This window comes from Dermacentor variabilis, chromosome 6 (genome assembly GCF_050947875.1).
Source record: "Dermacentor variabilis isolate Ectoservices chromosome 6, ASM5094787v1, whole genome shotgun sequence".
In the NCBI taxonomy this organism is placed as follows: domain Eukaryota; kingdom Metazoa; phylum Arthropoda; class Arachnida; order Ixodida; family Ixodidae; genus Dermacentor; species Dermacentor variabilis.
The window spans coordinates 113,953,054-113,975,325 of NC_134573.1; the positions used below are offsets into that span (position 1 = coordinate 113,953,054).

A 22,272-nucleotide genomic window follows, 5' to 3' on the forward strand; every position below is an offset into this window, starting at 1 on the left:
ACCGAGGACTACCAGGGACCGCAGTTGGCGGGAAATTGGTTGTAGACAAACATATATGTTGTCAATATATATATATATATATATATATATATATATATATATATATATATATATATATATATATATATATATATATATATATATAAACACTTAAATATCATTATAGACAAAAGGCTAGAACTGTTAAATAAGACAAAACTGCCACAACAAATATCAATCGAGGCAATATGCTACTACTTATTGAATGCGGCTTTCTCAACACTCATTTCAATGATGTTAATCTTCAACGTAAGCTTTAAATTATCTAAACTGTCATGACTGCTTTAAATGTGCTCTCCCATATAGATGATGAATTTTCGGTCTCCGTTTTCATACCTATCGAAGAACTTTCAAGCAAGATGCTTTCTTGTTTTCAATATGTTTATCTTCAGATAAAAAGGTACATAAAAGGCTTTGCCGTATCAAAATTCTTAAGCCATCTCTGAAAACATTTTTGTTGAATGCAATAGATATTTTTAAAATTGGTTTAGCGCGCGCATAATGATAGTGATTCATCATATCGCGTGCACTTTAGCGAGGTGGAATGCTTCTATTTTTTTTTACTGTGATTGCTCTAAGCTGGTATAAGGTACTCTTGTTTTAGGAAACATGTTTATTTATACAAAATATGCTCTAAAAATAAACTGGCGTTTCTTCCTTGTCGGGAGGAATTCAATATGCAATCCAAGTTCTTGAACTTGCAGCGTGCAAGGAATTGTTTTTCCTTATGGAGCTCAACGTAGAAGTGCGCCTGCACTCTCCCAAGCAATAAACAGAATGTTTATTGACGTCTCGCTGTCCGTACGACTTCGTTAATCACAAGGACAAAATGCACAGCAACTGTGACTGTATACTTGTCCTTTATGAAGTGACTTCACCAAGGCACCAATACAGGCGCCGAAATGTCAATATATATTTATTTTTTATTTTATTTTTTTGCAATAGGTAATGTGCGCTTCCTTCTAATATAATCTCTCCTCGCCGTACCATTTTTCGTGAGACTCTCGACAGTTCATAGCAGGCTTTAAACGCAGCTGCTATGAGGTTGAAACTTCCCCTTGGTGAAGGTGATTGATCTGTCCTCTGCAATGCTGTAATAATACCTGAGTGCTTAGCAAACGCAGCTCTCCAAATGTCTGATATTTTCTTCATTGTCAGCTTCAATTCGAACAATTGTTTTCTGCTCTCTTGTTTTCTTCGAAGTATAAGCTCTGCACCGGGCGACACAATGCGGGCAGCCTAGAGCTCCGCATAAGGTGGGCTCGAACTGATGTCTTGCATTTGCGCATAATGCCCTTCTATGTGACGTGTGCACATTCGGACGTGTCTCTTGCCGTTTTGAATCTTGTGAGCTATCATTTCAGCTAACGTCAGTCGGTACACTTATAACCTGTGTAGGCACTGAGTATATCAAAAGGTCTTGAAAGTTTAAAACATTTTAACCACGGCTTCACAACTCCGCTAGCGTGGCGAAGCCAGTCATGACATTCATTTTGTTATGGTCATTTCTATTTGACGTTAGACATAAAACGTATCTCAAGTGGAATATTATGGCCGACGAATTTAGTTTCACGTGGCAGCAGTGAAAGAAAGCATTAGCTGGGCACGTGAACGCCGCAAACTAAGTATTGCTCAAGAGTGGGAATCTGCGCTTTTTGGTTTAGTAACATTGCGATAAATAAGAGCCGAGGAACAAGGCCACCGAATGAAGAAGCAGCACACGGGCTGCTTCGTTTCGCATTTCAGCGGTCCTGTTGCTGCGCAGCTCTTTTGTCGAAACGAAGTATGTATGGTTCACTTCATCAACACAGTTGCCTCTTAATCACAGTCCTAATTCACCACGTACACCACGTACCCGTCATGGCTTGTTAAGGGCTTTTTCCTCACCAGAATTGTGTGCAATAATTATGTTTGGCGGTTTTCGCGGCTCCGGACGGACGTTTGTTCACGTGAAAGAAACCGGCAATATTGTTTATTGCGATCGAAATCAGTAGACTTGTCTCGCCCTTAGCCGATGGTGGCTACCGCGCATCTTCATTGGTACGCGTAAATGAAGACGATAGTTGTGTTTATTAGGATGAAAGTAAGCAGAATTGTCGTCGCTGTTTGCCGGAACCGGCTACGACTTCCCAATTGGCTACTGATAAGAGAAGCTTTGTGCCTGTCTTGCGACAGACAGCAAGCTTCATTTATTGGATTAGGGTTGGGAGTAGAGGACAAGGAAGAACATGTTCAGCACGCGACTTTATTTTCAGAGCATTACCAGGATTATTCAGGACCACAACAACAACCTTGTGTATAGCGTCAAGCCGGTTATACATCTGGAGTGTCTATCTTCCTGTTAAGGCTTTGTCCAATGTCATTTCAACTACAATTCTTTCAATGTTTGTAATATTTTCTAAGTAAGCTTTTTCTTGCTTTGAATTCTGTAATTGGATATGCTCATTTAATTACTTATTTGTGTGGCCAATACATGTCGTTGGTATGTTCGCATGTTCAAAAGTACTCAACATCAGCATCAACAATGTCACCATCTTTTTGTTTGGCTGTTTATTAGCAGGTGTGTGTTGAATATTTCTCGCCATTCTTCTAAATGGCGTCAGAATCATGCGTGAGCTCATTTTCTGCAGAAAAGAAAGTGCAAATATTCCCGTAACCTTTATATGCAACTGCGCATTTTATGCTTGTCCACAGGTAGCGCCGTGTTTTAGACGTTGTTGACCATGCACAAGAACACAGTGCAATGCATGTCACCTGAGTGCACTGGGACAAGAAAATACGTGTCCTGGCACGTTTGACGGAAAAGCAGTGGCAAAAATGCCCCTATGCTATGGAACACAGTGAGTACTCCAACCTGGTTACCTCCAGTGATACCGATACAGACAACATAGCCCACACACACGGTGACGGAATATTCTGGTTGCAGTTATATTTTCGATGAATAGTTGCTGGTTGTGGGAATCGCGACTTGCATGGTATCAAAAATTAATGCGCTTACCGGGATGACACGTCATGCAGTTTCTCTTGGTGATTGAGAGAGTACAGCCGCCCATTATTGCCTTCAGGGTTTTCTCCTTTTTTTTGCAGGCCGCTGATGGCCGTAATTTGCCAACAGACTTTCTAATAGAGCATGCGAAAACACACAAGCAAATTAACTTCGTTTATGATCAAAGAACTGGAGCAATCTTAAGGGGCAGCCCTGAGGTTTTCCGCAATGAAGTTATCTCAGCCACAAATCTGGCGGTTATCGTATTAGCCATGTCGCCTTGGCAATGAGCAGAAACAGGTGGGAAGATATCAGTAAAACTGTTCCTTAGCGCTTAACGTATGCAAACGAACTTCACGCAAAAAATTATCGTTGAGGTTAGGCAACCCACGCGCCCTTTAAATAGCTTGACGCGGTTGCTAACAATTAAAAAAATATCCAGAGAGTAAAGAACTACGGAAAAGCCCAGGCTGCAGTATTGTCACACAGGTAATATGAAAAAAAATGTGATGTGCATATATGCTTCACATCCGACGAGAAGTGCATGTTTCTGCAAGTTCGACACGAAGCCTTATAGAAAGCTGGGGGAAGCTCGCTTTCGGGGCTGTACCCGTTGTTGCCCACTGACATCAAAGCTATTTCAAAGATGTTCCCCCAAATATAATCTCGTTTCGTTGAATAATACTGTTCCCGGCGTGTTTACTATATTTCTACTGAATATAAAAAAAACTCAGCGCCCGTCCACTCTATAAAGAAGGACTACCAGCGAAACTGTGTTGGTGGACCGCTTAATGGCGAGCTACCTCCACCGCGGGTCGGCCCGGCATCGCACTATATTCGGTATCGGCCTACGCATGGGAGAGTACTTAACGCCCGCTTCACCTCCGCCGCGGGTGGGTCCGGCATTGCACAATCTTCCGGATCGGTCCATGTAAGGGGAGTACTTATCGCCTGCTTCACCTCCGCCGCGGGTCGGCCCGGTATTGCGCTATCTTCGGTATCGGCCCACATATGGGGAGTGCTCAATGCCTGCGTCACCTCAGCCGCGGGTGGCCTGGCATAGCACTGTCTCCGGGATCGGCCCACGTTGGGGAGTGTTTCACTCCTGCGTCACCTCTGGCACGGGTGGGCCCGGCATTCCACTATCTTCGGGATTTTTTTTTGTACACGCGGACACGATAGTGCGGAAAGTAGCCCTTAACACTTTCGCTGTAAAAACAGCTCGTCATAGATATAAATGCTTGGTCTTGAAACGGCTACAATATCTGGCGAAAGGTCGATGGAAGCAATATCAACAACCTCGCCAATAAGAGGAGTGATCTTAAGGGAACGGGGCCGGGGCGAGATGACACAGTAACCTCACTTTAACAGATAATTAGGGTACATTAGTACAGAAACCACTATGTGACAAGCGCACTTGAGGGCGGAGATGAAGGTGCATGCATCCTTTGTTTACCAAGTGTCTAAGTTGGCCTTGGAGCTTATTTTTTCTGTATGAAAACCTTTTTCATCAAGAAAGTAAACTACACATTATAATTGAAAACTTCGCCGCGAACTTTTAGAAATATATTGACGCAGATACCACAATTTTAGTCAATCAGCTATGTTTAAAGATCTGGTAGGGCGCTACATCAACGACAAATCGAAATGCATAATCTAATAATTGGTAAGATTTCAATACTTAAGCTCCTAACCAATTACGTCACTGCACATATTGCAATTGACGAATTGCAGTTGGCGAGTTCGCAAGGGCTGACCACTCGGAACGAATTCATAAGACGACACCGGGGACATTAATTTCAAGGTATTCCTTTCGAAAATGTGCAAGGAAGTACATTGGTGTTTGAGTTCATTTCGTGCTTCAATGCATAAAACCGCGCTTCGTTAAAAAATAGGCCAACAAGTGCAGGTTTTCCTCAAGTTTGAGTGCGTCTATATCGAAACCAGTTTCGTCCTCGGAATTCATTTCAAGTGGATATGTCCTGCAACCTTACCAACTACAGTTCGTTAATTTGAATATTTCAAGTAAATAGTCAAATCCTAATTAGTAAAGTTTTGCTAAATGATTACTTATGTATTTCAATTTATAGTACAAGTAATATCCACCTCTTCGAACGAACCCGTAAAAGGATTTGAATTGTGCTATCTATACCTCAGGCCAATTCTAAACTTCTATATATGACAAAAAGACACCTATTATATCAAGGTCCCTGCTATTTTCATAGCTAGAGCGTACGCGGCTGGGCGGATGTTACAAGGAAGAACATTTTTAATGCTTCATTTACTTATGTTTACTTTAGGAAGTAGCGAAATTTCGAATTCCTAGCTGAGCAGCATAGAAGTCAGGTATTATTTGGAGAAATCCTGATACTATAGCGCCATTTTCGAGACCTGCCTTCCCAGACCTGCTTGAAAATGTGTCCGCGTTTTACCTAACATAGTCTCGAACTGCTCGGAGGGGAATGATTTGGGAAAGTGATAACTGGCACACCGATGTGCGTATTGGTAACACATTTTAAGGACGGATATCTCGACCGTAGTGGTAGTCTTCGGATTTCTTGAGCCACATTCAAAAAATTTTCTCTGACTAGAATTTGCTTGTAAGCAAAAATGCCCGTCAGTTCCGATGCTGGACATATTATCAGCGAAGGGGACCAGTCAATGACAAAGTGCAGTTCCGAACAAAAAGTTCCGTCTATGCGCCCGTCTTCGGTGTACATAACTTCGCGACTGCCCGACTTTGATTTCGTAACTTCTGCGCGTGGGATAAAGTGAATAGATAAGTTCGAAACCAAGGACAGGTTGACTAGTTGTGCGGAAGTAACCAAGTGTTACCGCTTAGCTCGACGGACAATGCCACCTCCCCACCCGGCACTCAGTCGGGAGGAGGCCATAATGCTAAGGCAAATACAGACCGCGTCACTCCTCGTCCCCGCAATGCTGCACGTGCTTCACCCAGAGCTCTATCCGAGTGGGCTGTGCGGTGTTTGTGCAGCGGGTCCGGCGGACCAATGGCACATCATGTGGGACTGTGCCAGGTTCCCGACGGCAGCTACCTCCAGGACTTACCCGCCCGAATTTCAAGGTGCACTGCAGTCTGTAGACAAGGACTCACAACTATGGGCCGTCCAGAAGGCCCGGGGTGCGCTCGAAAAGCACAAGCCTCATGACCCACTGCAAACGGGCCCAACTGGGCTAGTGCAGAGTAGGTTATAGCCCCGGGTCGACGCTTGGCCAGCGTCACGACGCGTTAAACCGTCGTTTCCCGGCACTTTATTAATGTTATCCCTATCCTATCCTTAGCAGATTTTAGTTGCCTGAACTAAATATTGTCGTAACTTTTCTTGCTCTAAGGTCCGCGTAATCACGTGTTTTCAGCTATTAAAGCCACTGGGACAAAATATAACAGGTCGTGTTCAAATAAAACTTACTGCATAAAAAAAAGGAAACATCTCCTGTCTGACATTTCTGTGCGCCCAAGACTGTCACAGTGGTTGCATAGTCTTCAACTACGTATTTTGTCTCGCGGCCATTTGAATCCATGTCAGAGTGTAGGGGAGTGAGTCCGCTAAGATGGCCGAAAAGCCGCATGAGCTAGAATCGTGGGGCTTCAGCTGGACCTCTTGCAAGCCCTTTGAACAGCAAAGCGTAGGCTATATGGTGTTTTTGTGAGCGCTATACGTCTAGCTGATGTTTTTAACATGTACGGCAGTGGGCCAGAAAAATCAGTCACTGAGCAACACGGCTCATTGTTGCATTCCCTTGCTGCTTGCTACTAAGTACAACTGTGGGAGTGCAGTTGCATGAATCACGAAGAAAGTAGTGGCCAAATACGCACCACGGAAGCAAATTTCTGTCCTGGCAAGGCAGTTTCCTTTAGAAGCTAAGGGGCCTTCCTAATTTTATTTAATGTGGAACAGGGCAGCCTAAATGAATATCGGCTTATTTGTATATGTTTGTCGGTTTCAGGCAAGACTTTAAGCCTGAGAAATGTATTCGCCTCAATGAGAATTCAAACTTGGGACCTTGAGTATACAAACACGATGATCCACCTCTGCGCTACGCCACCGATGAAAGTGTAAACCTTACAAAGAGGGACGAGAAACATTAGTGTTCTTGGCTTTATGGAGTAAACATTAAACTTACCCACACGCAGTTTATGTGAGACAACCCATTTGAGGAGTTTTGTACCACGCAGTGGCTATTATTCGCAGCCTTTGAAAGATGTACCACTCCGGTATGCTTATCTTCGTATGGCGACGCTCTGGTGCAGCAGATATGTTCCCTAACGTTTGGACAGTTTAATGGCGGTGAAAAGGTACCACAACAAATTCTGCAGTCACAATACAAAAGAAAATATTAAAATACACGCACATTCAACGCCCATCTGGGAATCTATGCACAGCAACAGATGTCACTTGCACGTCTGCTCCTAAGTTTTACGGCTATGTTGTTCATGCGATGAGTCTGAAGGGCCCAAAAACGTTATTGCGATCGTTTTCCTGGTGTCCTGAGAGAATAATGCAATGCTCCGAGCTTAACGTTAGAGGTAACGAGGAGAATTCCAGGGTGGCGTGTGGAGAAATTAACATTCAAAACCGTAATTTGACTTCGCACCAACGAAGTAACATGCTCAATCTCAGTTCGTTTTCTCTCTCTCTCTCTCTCTCTCTCTCTCTCTCTCTCTCTCCGTTTAGTGGTGTTATAGGAAACACGTAGACAGTTTTCCCGGGTTCTTAGAAGAATCATCGGTGGTGACGAGCTACCTTATATTTAACTAAAATATTAGGAAATGTTATGAGCATTGTAGAGCGAAAGTTTAAATTGTATGGGTTCATCAGGGGCTTTGAAATGAACTATTGAATGCCCAGGCTAGGATTCACTTCAATTTGAAGAGAGAATGAGTAAAATTGATCAAGAAGAAACAGGTCAACCTAGAGACAGTAAGGGTGAAAGCAGACATACTCAGGCTGGTACTTGCAAGCAAATATGCAGCTTTAGAACAGATTAATGAAGATGACATAGAGATAATTAATGAAACCGTAACTAGGCTGGCTTCAGAAGCAGAAATTGAAGTGGGAGGCAAGGCACCAAGGCAACCAGTAGGCTAGCTCTCCCAAGTAACAAAGGACCTAATAAAGAAACGACAACTAATGAAAGTGTCCAACTCAAGAGATAAGATGAACTGTTAAAACTGATCAACACGGCGAAAATAAGTGATATTCGAAACTATAACGTGAGAAAGACTGAAGAAGCCGTAAAATATGGACGCAGCCTGAAATCATGAGAAGGAAGCTTGGCATAGAACAAACCAAGATATATGCAATGAAAGATGAGCAGGGTAATATCATCAGCAATCTCGAAGATATAGTAAAATAAGCGGAAGAATTTTATACTGACCTGTACAGTATCCGGAGAAGTCAGGATACCTCCATTACAAACAGTAATGAACAGGATACAGAAACTCCTCCTATAACTAGCGATGAGGTCAGTAGGGCCTTGCAAGACATGGAACGAGGAAGAGCGGCAGGAAAAGATGGAATTACACTCGATTTAATCAATGATGCAGGAGACATTAAGCTTCTAAAACTGGCGGCTCTTCATAGGAACTGTCTATCGGCTGCAAGGGTTCCAGAAAACAAGAATGCACACATTATACTAATCCACAAAAAAGGAGACGTCAAAGAATTGAAAAATTATATGCCCATTAGCTTACTCCCAGTATCATATAACCTATTTACCAAAATAATCTCCAATAGAATAAGGGCAACGCTGGTCTTTAGTCAACCGTGGGAACAGGCTGGCTTCAGGAAGGGATACTCCACAATGGATCACATCCATGTCATTAATCAGGTTATCGAGAAATCCGCAGAGTACAATAAGCCTCTCTATATGGCTTTCATAGATTACGAAAAGGCATTTGATTCCGTAGAGAAACTCGCAGTCATAAAGGTATTACGTAATCAAGGAGTACAGAACGCTTACCTAGATACCTTGGAAAATGTGTACAGAGCTTCCACAGCCACCTTAATTCTACACAAAAAAGCAGGAAGCTACCTCTAAAGAAAGGGGTCAGACAGGGAGACACAATCTCTCCGATGCTATTCACTGCGTGCTTGGATGAAGTATTCAAGCTATCAAACTGGGAAGAGTTAGGAGTAAAGATCGACAGCGAATATCTCAGCAACCTTCAGTTTGCCGATGGCATTGTTCTATTCAGCAACAATGCAGATGAGTTACAACAAATGATTGAGGACCCTAACAGAGAGAGTGTAAGAGTAGGGTTGAAGATTAACATGCAGAAGACAAAGATAATTATGAATAGCTGGGCAAGGGAACAAGAGTTCAAGATCGCCAGTCAGCCTCTAGAGTGTGCGAAGGAGTACGTTTACCTAGGTCAATTAATCGAAAGCAACCCTGATCACGAGAAGGCAATTAATTGAAGAATAAAAATGGGTTGGATCGCATACGGCAGTCATTGTCAGCGCCTGCCTGGAAGCTTACCATTGTTATCGAAAAGGAAAGTGTACAATCAGTGCATTTTGCCAATGCTGACATATGGGGCTTAGACTTGGAGACTGAAAAAGAAGCTTTGGAACAAGTTAAGGACCATGCAAAGAGCAATGGAACGAAGATTGCTGGGCATAACGTTAATAGACAGAAAGAGAGCGGTTTGGATCAGACAGCAAACGGGTATAGACAGGTCATGTAATGCGCTGGCTAGATAACCGTTGGACCATTAGGATTGCAGAGTGGGTATCAAGAGAAGGGAAATGCAGTTGAGGGCGGCAGAAGACAAGGTGGAGCGATGAAATTAGGAAATTCGCGGGTGCTAGTTGGAATCGGTTGGCGCAAGACCGGGGTGGACAGCAGTGGACATAAAACATGATGGTGATGGTAATGATGATGATGATAATGACGACGATGATGATAATGATGATGATGATTATATGTCGTTTTCATGCCCTTCGAAGGTGTTACAAGAAGTGCACATTTAATTGTGCTGTGTCCTGGGTGAACTAAACGTGGCACTGAGACTGAATTTCCACAGAGATTGGGTTATATGTGGCGTGCCTGAGTTAACCAGCAGCCTTGTAAAAAGAAATAATAGTAAGAAGTTCCATGAACGTCCGAGCATGTTCTACGGCTGTTCTACATGTTTCTTGGATTCCTATCAGCACTTAATGCTTCCATGAGCTCCCATATTGTAGAAATGGGGGAATGTTAATGGAAATGTAGGTGCGTTCTAAGTTGAATATTTGTGGGTTAAATACGACATTCTGAGATAAATACCGAATAATCTAGCTCTTATTTCTGTGGCAGTGAGTGGGTGCACTGGTAGGAAACAATGCACATTGCATCTCAGACTCACTCATTTTTCTCAAGACCACCGTGAAACTTCGTTAAACAAAACCGTGAAGAATTGAGAAACGCTTAAGGTTAACATGGTTAACTTAGGTTAACTTAAAGTTAACTTAAGCTTAACTTACGGTTAACCTTAAGTTTAACTTAAGGCTAAAATAAGGCGAACGAATCATAACTCTCCCACCCTAGCTTTCACAAAGCTGAAAGCCCTTTGTTTCCTAAACATTTCCGGTATACAATACATGCACAGAATAAATTTAGCACCTGTCACGGTGGCTTGGTGCTTTGGTGTGGCGCTGCTGAGCACGAGGCCGCCGGATGGAATCCCGGCCGCAGCGGCCGGATTTCGTTGGGGCCGAAATACAAAAGCGGCCGCGTACCGTGCGTTATGGGCACGTTTAAGATCCCGTGGAGGTAAAAATTAATCCGAAGCCTCCTACCACGGCGTGCCTCATAATCACATCGTGGTTTTGACATGTGGAAGCCCAGAATTCTGTTGAATTCAATAAAATTAGAACTTAATATTTTTTCGTTTTATTATATTGCAAGAGAACACATTATTCGTCGTAGGGCTGTTTCTGGAGACATCGCTCTGCCAACAACCTGCGGTGATATAGTTTGCCCACACAGCACCTATATCGAACAGACTGAACAGGAAAATGTTCACGCGCGTTTAACAATATTTGTTTTACGAACAACAACATGCGCTCAACAAATGGAACTATTCTCGCTGTTGTGTGCTACTAGCTGTGGTTTAATGAAGTATGTAACATTATATAAATTTCAGTTCTCGCTATGGCTCGCGAGATGTGATAGCGCTTCAGTCGTGCAAAGAAAATGGGCACTGACAAATGGCATACTTGCTACATTTCAGTCTCGCCCTCAAGGCGTATGACGCATGTTAATAAAGCGCACAGTTGATAGACGGAGACGAGATCGACTTCCGCAACCTAGCCAGTGTCTTACGCTGACCCATCAGGGAACGTTCGTCGTCTGACCCTGCTGTTGACAACGCCAACAGAGATTCGCTAACCTCCACTATACTATAAGGACCTCACAAGCTCACCTACCCCGTTGCAAGAGATTGCGCGCCAGCTGTACCGAGAAACGGGAAAGCACACGGACAGCAGATCTGCGGCGAGTATCTCGTTGCGCCGGTGATGACACAGCGGCCGAAAGTCGAGCGCTGGCTCGTCAGGGGTGAACGACATGAACGTTGAGCCGTGCCGACAAGTCTCCGTCGACATCACTGACGGTACCCCTGTCACGAAACGCGACCTCCCAACTCCTGCCGCCGCCGTCAGTCGGGCGGCGCTCCTGTGATGGAGCGGGTGGGAAGGACGGCGGGAGGGGTCAAGTTCCTCCGCCCTCGCTGACATGCGATGTTTTTTTTTTCTTTTTTTATCGCGAGTCGTGTCCGGGCGCTATATTTGCCGCCGCGAGCCGCGCTTTGATTTCGGGTCGTCTTGAGTAGGGTGCCTGTGTTCTCGCTCACGCTGCTGTCACTGAGCGGGTCGGCGGCTCCTCGCTTCCTTCACTAGCGTGCGCGAGATTGAGCCGCGATAACCGGCCTCACCCTTACACGCTTTCACCGGCACACACAGCATACGGCGCGCGAAGACGATTTTATCGCCCTGGCACTTTATACGGCACCTCATGACGACGCCGACGGCGGCGAAAAACATGAGCATGGAGTGTCCATGTAATTGCTATGAGGAGAGAAGAGAGCATCGCCGTGACGTTACGTCATCATCGCTATCGCTCTCGGAAGCCTCTGTTATCGGCGCGTTCCTTGTCCGCGCAAGCTCTGGCCTGCGTTCTAACTGCGCCTCGGTAAGGCCAAATCCAAACACGCCAAGCGTCTCAATGCGCTCACTTGCCCGCAGGCAATTAATAACTCGACTGACTGCTCAGCGGCGTTCAATTAGACATTGTAATGCTTTCCCATTCGTAGTTCATAAGTGGTTAGGTGTGTTCATTTTTTTGGAGGGATGGCAATTATATGGACTCTCCAAGCAAACTTGCCATCGCCGTCGGAGTCGCAGTGAGGTTCCGCTTATATTTAAGTATTCGTATGCTGTATGCCACATCCTGCAATATTGCATCTGCGGGTTATATTGTAATAATAATAATAATAATAATAAAAAGAAGAAGAAGAAGAAGAACTTTATTTGCATCCGAAATACACGATGTCGGAGTCCTACAGAAAAAGCTGTCGCATTACAGCTTGACAAGGCCGCGGGACCCCGCACTGGCAACTTCACGTAGCAGTCAGCAAATTATATAATATATATGAGTTATAATCAGCAATCACTGAAATCCATGCATACAAAAAGATGCACTCCATTCTATCACTAAAGTTCCTCATACCAGGCCATACAAACTTGACATCATTATTGCTCATAATTTAAGAATGGCCACAATCAATGAATCTTTATTTCGCATTCATTCATTTAAAAAAAATCAACGCTGGGAAAAGAACTAAAAGCTGCTTTTTTGCAGTTTGACAAGGTTCTTGCCCGTATTCATGACAACAGGGGCATAATAAAATAAAGTTTGTACACTTTAGTGTGTGCAATCTACAAACGTATAAGTGAAAATGTGTAATGCGAAATGTACAGTCAGATACAAAGCAGTGTGTTTAGTCAGTACAAATGACATATGTGAATATACAGTATATAACGTATATACGCAATTATTTTCAATTGCTGAAAAATTTATAATATCACATTCTATTAACATACGAAAACATAGATAGTAAATAAAGGTATGTATAAATGTCTTGCAGGTTACATCCTATATGCGATAATGCCATCAGAACGTAAAACCACTTAATTAAATGAGATAAGTAGTGACTTCCCCTAGCCAAAGGAACGTTCAAAAATAATTACTCAGTTTGAATTAGGAAGTCTCCTATTGGTTTCCTTGTAATGTCAGTTATCTCGACACCGCTTTCATGCAGTATATGTAGTAAGGATGGGACGCGATTGAACAAACGATTTCATCCATAATTTGTACGGGAGAGTGGTAGGAGCCATCTATTCGTTTCCCTAATGTTATAGGATATATCTGTCGGTTCTGTTAGGTTGCACAATCCCAGAACGCTTCATTGCTATACTTAAACTACCTCTGGCATTTTAGGGCAAGGTTAACTTCATATAAACTTGCTAGACACATGATATTAAACTTCGAAAATAGTTCAGATGTATCTGCGTCGAATGGCGCGTTTGCGATATGAAGAACAGCCTTTTTTTTTGTAGCACACAAACGAATGTTTTGAAGCACAACACCGACAGCGCATGCCTTACATCTTAAATCTTCTGAGAGATTAATATTAAAAGTGCTAAACGATAACTGAGTTCCAACTTTATAATGACGTAATCTCATAGGTTCGGCTGGGGACAACCTCCGTGATTGGCCCACGAAAGAGGTTTGGGACATACCCGATAGGGAAAAGTGATGGTAAATTCGCCAAGAAACACGCCGGCTTTTATTGATCAGCATAAGTTGTCCGATGGCGTGATTAAAACAGAGGAACCCTAGCACAACAGCTCGTTTTTACTTAGCTTACGTTTGCTGCAATTCATAATGCCACTGCAGTTACGAGTCTTACACTTGGCGTAATATTTTCAGACGCTGATGTCGCATTGATTGCTGTGCTCGTGCGGCGAAACTGCATCTTTGTAGTACTTCTCGAGATCACGACGCAGGCAGGTTTGGACTTGTACCGCTCCTACAGTGGCAGAAGTCAGTCAGCATTATGCACATAAAAGTAAGACAATCGTTGTACTCTATTGTTAGGTATAAGGCATAGAGTTTCATACAATATACCACAGGGAACTCTGGCGCTGCGATCGTTGAGCCACCATGGTGATGATGCGAAGTACATGGATTTGTCTGATCTTCATGCTTATGGATTCAGGCATTCTTGTGGATTCGTTTATTACGATCTGTTATGCCTTCGCTGTCGTAAATTTCGGAGCAGTCTATACTTTTCCAAATGCAAAATACGCTGCAACCACGCACAACCTCTACCGATTGGAACGGTTCAGCTTGTCGAGGTGGCCAAATCGAAACTCGCCAAGCGTCTGAGATCACTGGCTTCCCAGCGATAAATTGATAAGGGCGTCATGTGTAGTTTGTCGATGCATGCGTCCGTGGCGTAATGGTTTCAATATCGGCCGTTTGCGCTAGAGGTCCTGTGCTCGAATCCTGCCGTTGGACAATATATTAATAATGTTTGTTTGTTTATCAGGCAGTACATTGTTGAAAATGACGCGTTTACAAAGCCACGAGGCCGTTTGAAGGACGAAGCCTAGGCAAGACCATGTACTTCTCGTAATTTCCATGCTGGCTCAACCGCTCCCATTGCAGCTGCCGCAAGAACTAGCGCCAGAGCTCCCTCTAGTAATTATTTTGTGAAACTCTATGGTATAAAGACTATAAGCAGCACCATAGCTTGAGTGATGAATGCGCTACCCAGCGCTGCCGACTCGTAAGCGCCTGCCTTTTATCGAACCGCTCTCTCGGCGCCAATGTACATCGTCGGGGGAACGCAGTGCTGTGACATTTAAAGTGTTGTTTTGCTGCGACTGTCAAAGCTTAAAATATTCTTAGTCCATTGTGCGCGCTAGCTGCACTGTCGGCAGCTGGAACTGCTAAAGAATGTGACCGCGTTTGACGTGCGCGCTTGCTGAAACGCGTCCTTCGGAGAAAAGCATTCGCCCTTGTACTTCGAAGACCTTTGAGAGCAGGCGATCGAGACCGTGCGCAGCCACTGCCGTGTGGTACCGATGCATCTTAGAAAGCTCTTCTGAACTCACTTGAAATCAAGGCGTTCGACCGGGCTAATGGAACATATATATGTATAGTTAATCGATTCAAGGCACGCAAAATGCATGTGAAACGAAGCTCTCGTTTGTCTGTGCAGCGTTCATTTAGGTGTCATAAAACTGTTCATCTTCTGCGACGTGATTTGCAAAACAGCCATCATACGCCCGCCCACCGAGACGGCAAGACCCGGCACTGACCTGCCGCCGGCGATGTCATCTGGACAAGAAGATCTTCCATGCCGGAGAATGCAATAAAACCTGGACACCGCTTATTATAAAAGTGATAGCATAATAAAATATGTCCGCTTCCATTACATTCTGCCATTTAAATTTCTGTGGGCCCTGTTTAGAGGCAAGGCTTCCTGAACAGCGCTGCCATTACTAGGGTGGCGCTGCTTTCAGTTATGACGCTCTTTAGCGCATTTGCCTCTCTTGTCCCACCTTCTCCTCTTGTCCGCCGCCGCCGTTGCAGCAGCAGCAGCAATAACTCACTTTGTAAAAAAATGTTGATGGGAAAATAGGCTATTCTCTCTGTATTTTTTGTATTTCATTACTGGTAAACAATTACATAGGAGGAACAAACACAAACAGAAATATTAAGTTTAAAGGAGAGCATCACGACAAGCAGTGACTGCGTGAACCAGAATTCAACCGGAACTCTTTGCAGAAACGGCAGAGCTTGGACATTGTACGGTATCAAGGATGAGTCCGTGCTCATTACTCAGCGAGATATCGGCCGAGCAGACGCGCCAAAACGGGGGACGTAGTCGCACAAAGCTTCGCTTTATTGTTGAAATTATGCGCTTGAAGGAGTATTTTTCTTACAGTGAAGTTATGGAAAGTTGGCCGATGCCGAAGGCATTTGCGTGGGTCACATGGGCCGCGTTGTGTGTGTCTAAGCGGGGACATGGGAGGAAGGGTTTAACGGGAGTCTTACCGCCTTGCTGGGCGGGTGCATGGTGGCTATATTGCAAGATGCGTTTCAGATGATGAACAGTTTTATTATACTTAAACGCTTCACGAAAAAACTGGAGCTTCGTTTCACATGCGTTCCAACATGTGCCTTGGCTCTACTTTTTGTTGCCATAGCAAGTATAGCCCGGCCACGCAACTTGTTTTCGAGTGAGTTGCGAACAGCTTCGTCAGATGCAGCATGACCACCCTGCAGTAGCCGCGCATGGTCCTGATCACCTGCTCTCAGAGGTCTTCGTGGTATAGGGGCGAATGTACTTCTCAGAAGCATGCGTTTGAGTGGCCGTAAAGGTCAAGCATGGTTCCAGCTGTCGATAGGGCAGTTAGCACGCTTAACAAACAAATATTACTAATACAGAAGCATTATTTGTCCAATGAGGCAGAAAACCCAGCATGATCAAGCGATAGTTTCAAAACTCATCTGACCAAGAGTGCATTCCGTTCTTAGTTTAAGCATTCTAACACATTGGAGTGAAAATGCAGCCGAGTGTCTAAAATAGCAGCTAGTGGTGTTTTCTTTTATTTAAAATCCGCCGCGCACAGAACCTTGCAGGACATAAGTGAATTTCCTGTAGTGTAGCAGCACAGGTGATTAAGCGAAAGGTCATAGCGGGGTAGAAACTGCTGCAGAACACGTTGCTAAGGGGACATACCAAAGCAAATCCGCTGACGTGGTACAGAGAGCCAGTTACAGCATGAAGTTAGGGGAATGCAGATAAAACGTGGTGCGTAAGCTTACTTTGTCACATTATACGTTGCTTTTTATAAGGAAATGAATGAAGAACAATAAAAAAATGCGGCCGCATCAGTTCCGCTCTTTAAGCAATGTTATTGCGCGTGAACACAAATGCTACAGCGAGTCAATCACGCGATATGCCGATGGTCACCGTCTAGAAATGTGCCTTAGCCGCGTAAGCATGTTTGTGGCAGGCAGCCTAACGGCAGCCACCGTTAACATATACCAGAACCAATTACACTCAGTCACGCTGTTAACGTTGGCTGCTTATTTATTCTTGAATTATTGTGATTAGCTGATTGCATCGATGCTCAGGGGCCACGGCTCTGAAATGGTGCGCGTTAAAGGAACACTAAAGGCAAGAAAGAGAGAGAAAGCAAGGACAGGAAAGGCAGGGAGGTCCACCAGAAGAGTATCCGGTTTGCTACCCTACACTGGGGGTGGGGGAAAGGGGAATAGAAAAAGGAGAAAGGGAGAGAGTGAGCACTGAGTACATGTGGGCGGGGCACTATGCACAGGGACACTATAAGCGGTCTCTTAAACCGGTGCACCTCAAGTATTGCAGTAATGCACGAAATACTAAAGGCAAATACTAAGTCAAACTAAAGGGATAGATTAGTGCTCTAGAATCTCTAAGGTGTCAATATTATCGCGAACCGACCCTTATTCATCAAGAAATTGAGGGAAATGCAGGACATGATTCGAGGCTCCCTCGGGACATTCAAGCACTTGCCCGATGCACTTAGTTAAAGTTAAAGTCCTCAGTTAAATTCTGTCACTAGTACTCAACTAGCCGCTGGAACAACTTGCTTGCATTGTATTATAATATGAAATAAAATTCTACTTGTCCAGTTATATTTACTTTTTAAAGAAAAGAACTCATTGAAGTTACCGTTGACAACGATGCTGGCGGTCGAAACATATTGTGTTCGCTTGGCTCTGCACCGCCCACGCATTTGCGTTTAGGTACTTTCCTGATCGGGTAGTGCTGCACTGGTTTCGCTAGCTCGCGAAACTCGCACAAACCGCGAGTAGCAAATTCAACTCCCATGTCATGTCGCGGGATGCCCGAACGGTCTACCACAGAACACCTATACAAACTTAGAGAAGGGAAACTGTACCTTCCACAGTGCAACGGAAATAAGCGTAGCGGTGGCGTCGTGAACTAAAGTATGCGACCACAGATGGCGCTGTACAACAGGAAACGGAAACAGTATTGCCGCTTTACCAGGTACCAGGTGTTCTGTGGCTTTGCTGGGTTTCTGGCTGCTGCGCCTCGATCGTGCTCCCGCCAGTTTGGTTGCTGTGTGGTAAACGTAGCGCCTATGTAGGCGCTACGTTTGCCACACAGCAACCAAACTGGCGGGAGCACGATCGAGGCGCAGCAGAAAATATGTAGCGCTGAGTCATATCGAGTTAAGGCACACTCTGAACTGACTTTTAAGGGCATTCCGAGCGGTTTTTCGTTTATTACGCCGCCGTTACCCCGAGTTGTGCCGCCACGCTCCAGCGGTTGCATTTCGTGTAGGGCTACTGACAGAATGCGGTTTCCAGGTGGCACGATGGCCTCGACTGGAATAAGCGCACACGACACCAAAGATTGAGTAAGGTTGAAAATATTTTATTTGCATTTTACAAGTACAACAAAAAGCACACGTCTACGCATCCACACAAACGCGGTTACATATATAGTCAAGAACATAGTCAAGAAATGGCTCTTTAATAAGGGTAGCACACACGTACAAGAAAGAAGACCTAAAATACAAAACGTATGGTCGGCTGCTAAGCATAATAATTTCCCTGTCACCGCGTGTCACTTTTATACAGCATCTTTACAGCATTACCAGGCCGGATAGTTTGGCGGAAAGAACGCAACAGCTTACGGCCGTCAGCTGCCTCTTCTTTACGGGTGTCATAATTATCCTAATCTCCGCATCAACGTCGTGCAAGCCCGCGTACAGCTATCTGTATCTGAAACATATGTGCCAGCTTATTACATGCGTAGTGAAATTATGATAACCACTGTGTCTTATCAAACATATATTGGTTTTGCAAATGCGCATTACAGCTGACAAAACGACATACTGTAAGTGAAGCACAAGAGAACAAGGACAAAAGGAGGATACAACACTTGAAGAAGAAATGAAGAATTAGTAGGCGTACAGCAAACAAGCGATGACGGAGAACACACAATGATGCATCGGGTGTTCTGTGACATCGGTTTGCGTACTTACGGTGTTATGGAGATCAACGGCATAAAAACGTACCTTCAAGCGTACTCCCTCAACCTCCGCCGCATTCATTATGATAATCAACGCCTAAATAAAATGAAGCACTATTTTTTGCCAATGTAGACCTCTTTATAGCAAGTCTATGTAATGACTCGCAGACGAAACCAGCATGCTTTTCGAAAATGTTTTACCGCCGTAGTATTCGAACGCCAACGGCCAGGAAACACATCGATACCAATAGGCTTTCGGCTGTGGGTGGTTAATCAAGTACAAAAACCTTGACGCTATGACTAAAAAGCAGCTTCAACAATCGAATTTTTAAAAATCAACTGCATATTTGCCTGAGCTAAAAAAACATCCTTAGACACCTCGATTGTTTATGTTAACGATTTGTGTAAAGTAAAAAATTCAGCATGTTTAGCGCCCCTAGCAGAGAAAGCACAAATTAAAGTATGCGGCCAAATTACAGTAGCTCCACTTCCGCGCTTACGCTGAAGCACGCCTCGATTGATTTTTCGCCCTGTGTGGCCATTTGTTGAACTTGAGAGTGTGCGGGGCCTGGGTCTACGCCACTGGAGCAAAAAGCAGCTGCAGCGGCGAATCCGTCGCTCTCTCTTGGCTTGGTATCGCCGTCTGTCGGGTGCTGTTTTACTCACCGAGGCAACAAAGGGCGGTGATGGCGTGTGCGACATCACCACTCGCTCGGTTGACTGGCGGGAGATTGGAATTTCGAAAATGTATTCGGACCCTTCAGATACAATTTTCTCGTAAACTGAGTCTTTTCTTGGCAGTAAACAAGCATTGCGAGTTTTCTAGAATCGTATTTAGAGAGTCCACGTTGACTTGGTGTCTATTTAAGCCTATAGACACACATTCCAACTGTCTGTCGTTTCAGCTTGCCATCGTGCGAATTCATCGGTACATACCCAAAAGCCCAAAGGCGGCGAAATTAACCCCACGACAGCCCACTTCTTCATTCGCAACGAAAGGAACGAAAGGCACGTTCCGAAATATCACACCGCAGCGCAGCTCAGTCAAGCAGATATTGTCACGTTGTAGTGACGGTGAAGAACAACGCAGTGTGAAAACTTGAGCTGCAAATTTAACTCTTTATTGGGCGAACTTGTGTCCAGCAATACAAGTAACACTCAAGCACAACGATAGCGGCGAGCAAAGTGGGCAATCCTTAAACACCTGACCTGCGAGTCAAGCGCGTCGGCTTTTATACATGAGTCGTGGAAAGTTCCACAAACTGCTACACAATTCGTGTCGCACATAGAATCTGATAATAAAAGCTCCGCCGAGAAATGACACAACAGATGCAATCACAGAAAGAAGAGCGTTTGAAGACGGGACACACGGAAGGAACCATGCACGAAGTGCGCTAACAACTGCGTGTTTATTGTCTTGCTGAGCCTTTTGTGCAAAGCAGTAAGGAAGTACGAACAAGACGGTGAAATGGAAAGCACACCTGGGTCAAAAGGAAAAGGAGGAAAAAAGGAAAAAGGACATCGCGCCTAGTGCATTCTTCTTGCAATGCGGTTTCGAGAAAAAAATGCTTTCTTGGACAGCTTAAGAGACGGGATGCTGACGCAATCAATATTTAAGCGGTTAATCTCGAGATCCTCTAAGATTTTCCTGTTGCTTTTATCAGTGTGTCTATACAATGCTTCTCTTTGTGAGAACATAGGCTTACATCCACACTGCTAGGCAATCTTTCTGCGAATGCAACTTTTTGTTACGTTGTTGTTATGCTCTCAAAGTCTATCGCTAACGCAAATGCCTGGCTGGCCGTTGTATCAGCGATAGGCTTGGTATTTTTGTGCTTGGTCATGCACGCTCGTTGCCCGCGCCGTGTCGGCATTAACTTAGCGCATAGTCTCATTAACTTGCGCGGCGGAGAAAAAAAAAAACCACGCTAGCGCCCGCAGCATGACCGATCCTTTTACCGTTGTGTAATATCTGTTGCAGGGAAGGTAGCACAACCACTTTCTCTTATCTTGTGTTGCCCAACCTTGCCGCAGAAGGCGATCGACCTGCCCGCACAAGCTGTCCGGTGCCTTGTGTGCACATAATTTGTTGATTGCATTCCGAAAAGAATGCAACGCAATACTTCTTTTTGCCAGTTCAGTTTGCACCGTTGTGAATGGGAGCAGTGGCTTGTTTCTTCTAGGCCCGTATGACAAGAAGACATGTCTATGGCCAAAGAAAAGTTTCAAGTCAAGAAATCTGATTGATTCATTTTCCAGTGTCTTATCGGTTTAAATCAAGGGCTTCAAGCACTCGTCAAAAATGGCAAGAGTCATCTGCACATTCGAATCGTAGTCAACATGTTTCAATCTAAAGAACACCAAATAATCTCCTACATAAGGAAAGGTCTTGATAACGGAAGAACCACTCAGATAGGAGTGCCGCATTATGTCATAATAAGCTAAGCACAGGTCACTTAAGAGTGCCGCTCTTCTGGGGCCTATACATATGCCATTTGTCTGAATGAAAATATTATCGCCCCAACTAACGAAGGTAGATTCTACGGAACATTTCATCAGCTGAAGGAAAACTATCTGATGTAGTACCTATTTAATTCTTAAGACGCACAGTTCCTTTTTGTCAATTGCATTTTCACTGTAGAACATTATTTCATGCTGCGGGAGAGAGTACAATAAGCCCTTAATGTCAACAAAACAACCTGTGAGGTCTTGCTTAAGGGTATCCTTAAGGAACATAATCTCCCGTGCTCCGACTTGGCAATTAAAGAAGGGCCATCAACAGTAAGAATATTTAGCTTTGCTAGTAGCAACCTGGAAACGGCCCTTTGCCAGCTGCCCTTCTCAGACAATATAACACGACACCTACCAACAACCTTGTGGGTCTTAGTGCTGAAAAACATTCTAAGAGACAAATCGTCATTTTAGCCAATAGATCGAGCTAGTGCATCGATTTTCAGATCCTGGAACAAACGTACGGCCATTTTCTTTTTCACTTAGCAAGTGAAATGTTGTCATTCCTCGTGAAATTTCACTTAATTGCCTCATAAGCTTCTGACCTGTATGCTTTAGCAGGGAGTACAGAAAAGCCGCCTTTTTTATCAGCAGGACCTATACTCAATTA

General features: G+C 44.3%; 1 long non-coding RNA gene across 1 annotated transcript; it reads left to right on the forward strand.

Annotated features, from left to right (window-relative positions):
- Nucleotides 1-1,587: 1,587 nt before the first annotated feature.
- On the forward strand, nt 1,588-21,074 carry LOC142584327 (uncharacterized). The gene is made up of 4 exons (XR_012828759.1): nt 1,588-1,822; nt 2,734-2,879; nt 14,024-14,162; nt 18,999-21,074. It is a non-coding gene; the product is annotated as an uncharacterized LOC142584327 (long non-coding RNA).
- The last annotated feature ends 1,198 nt before the right edge of the window (nt 21,075-22,272 follow it).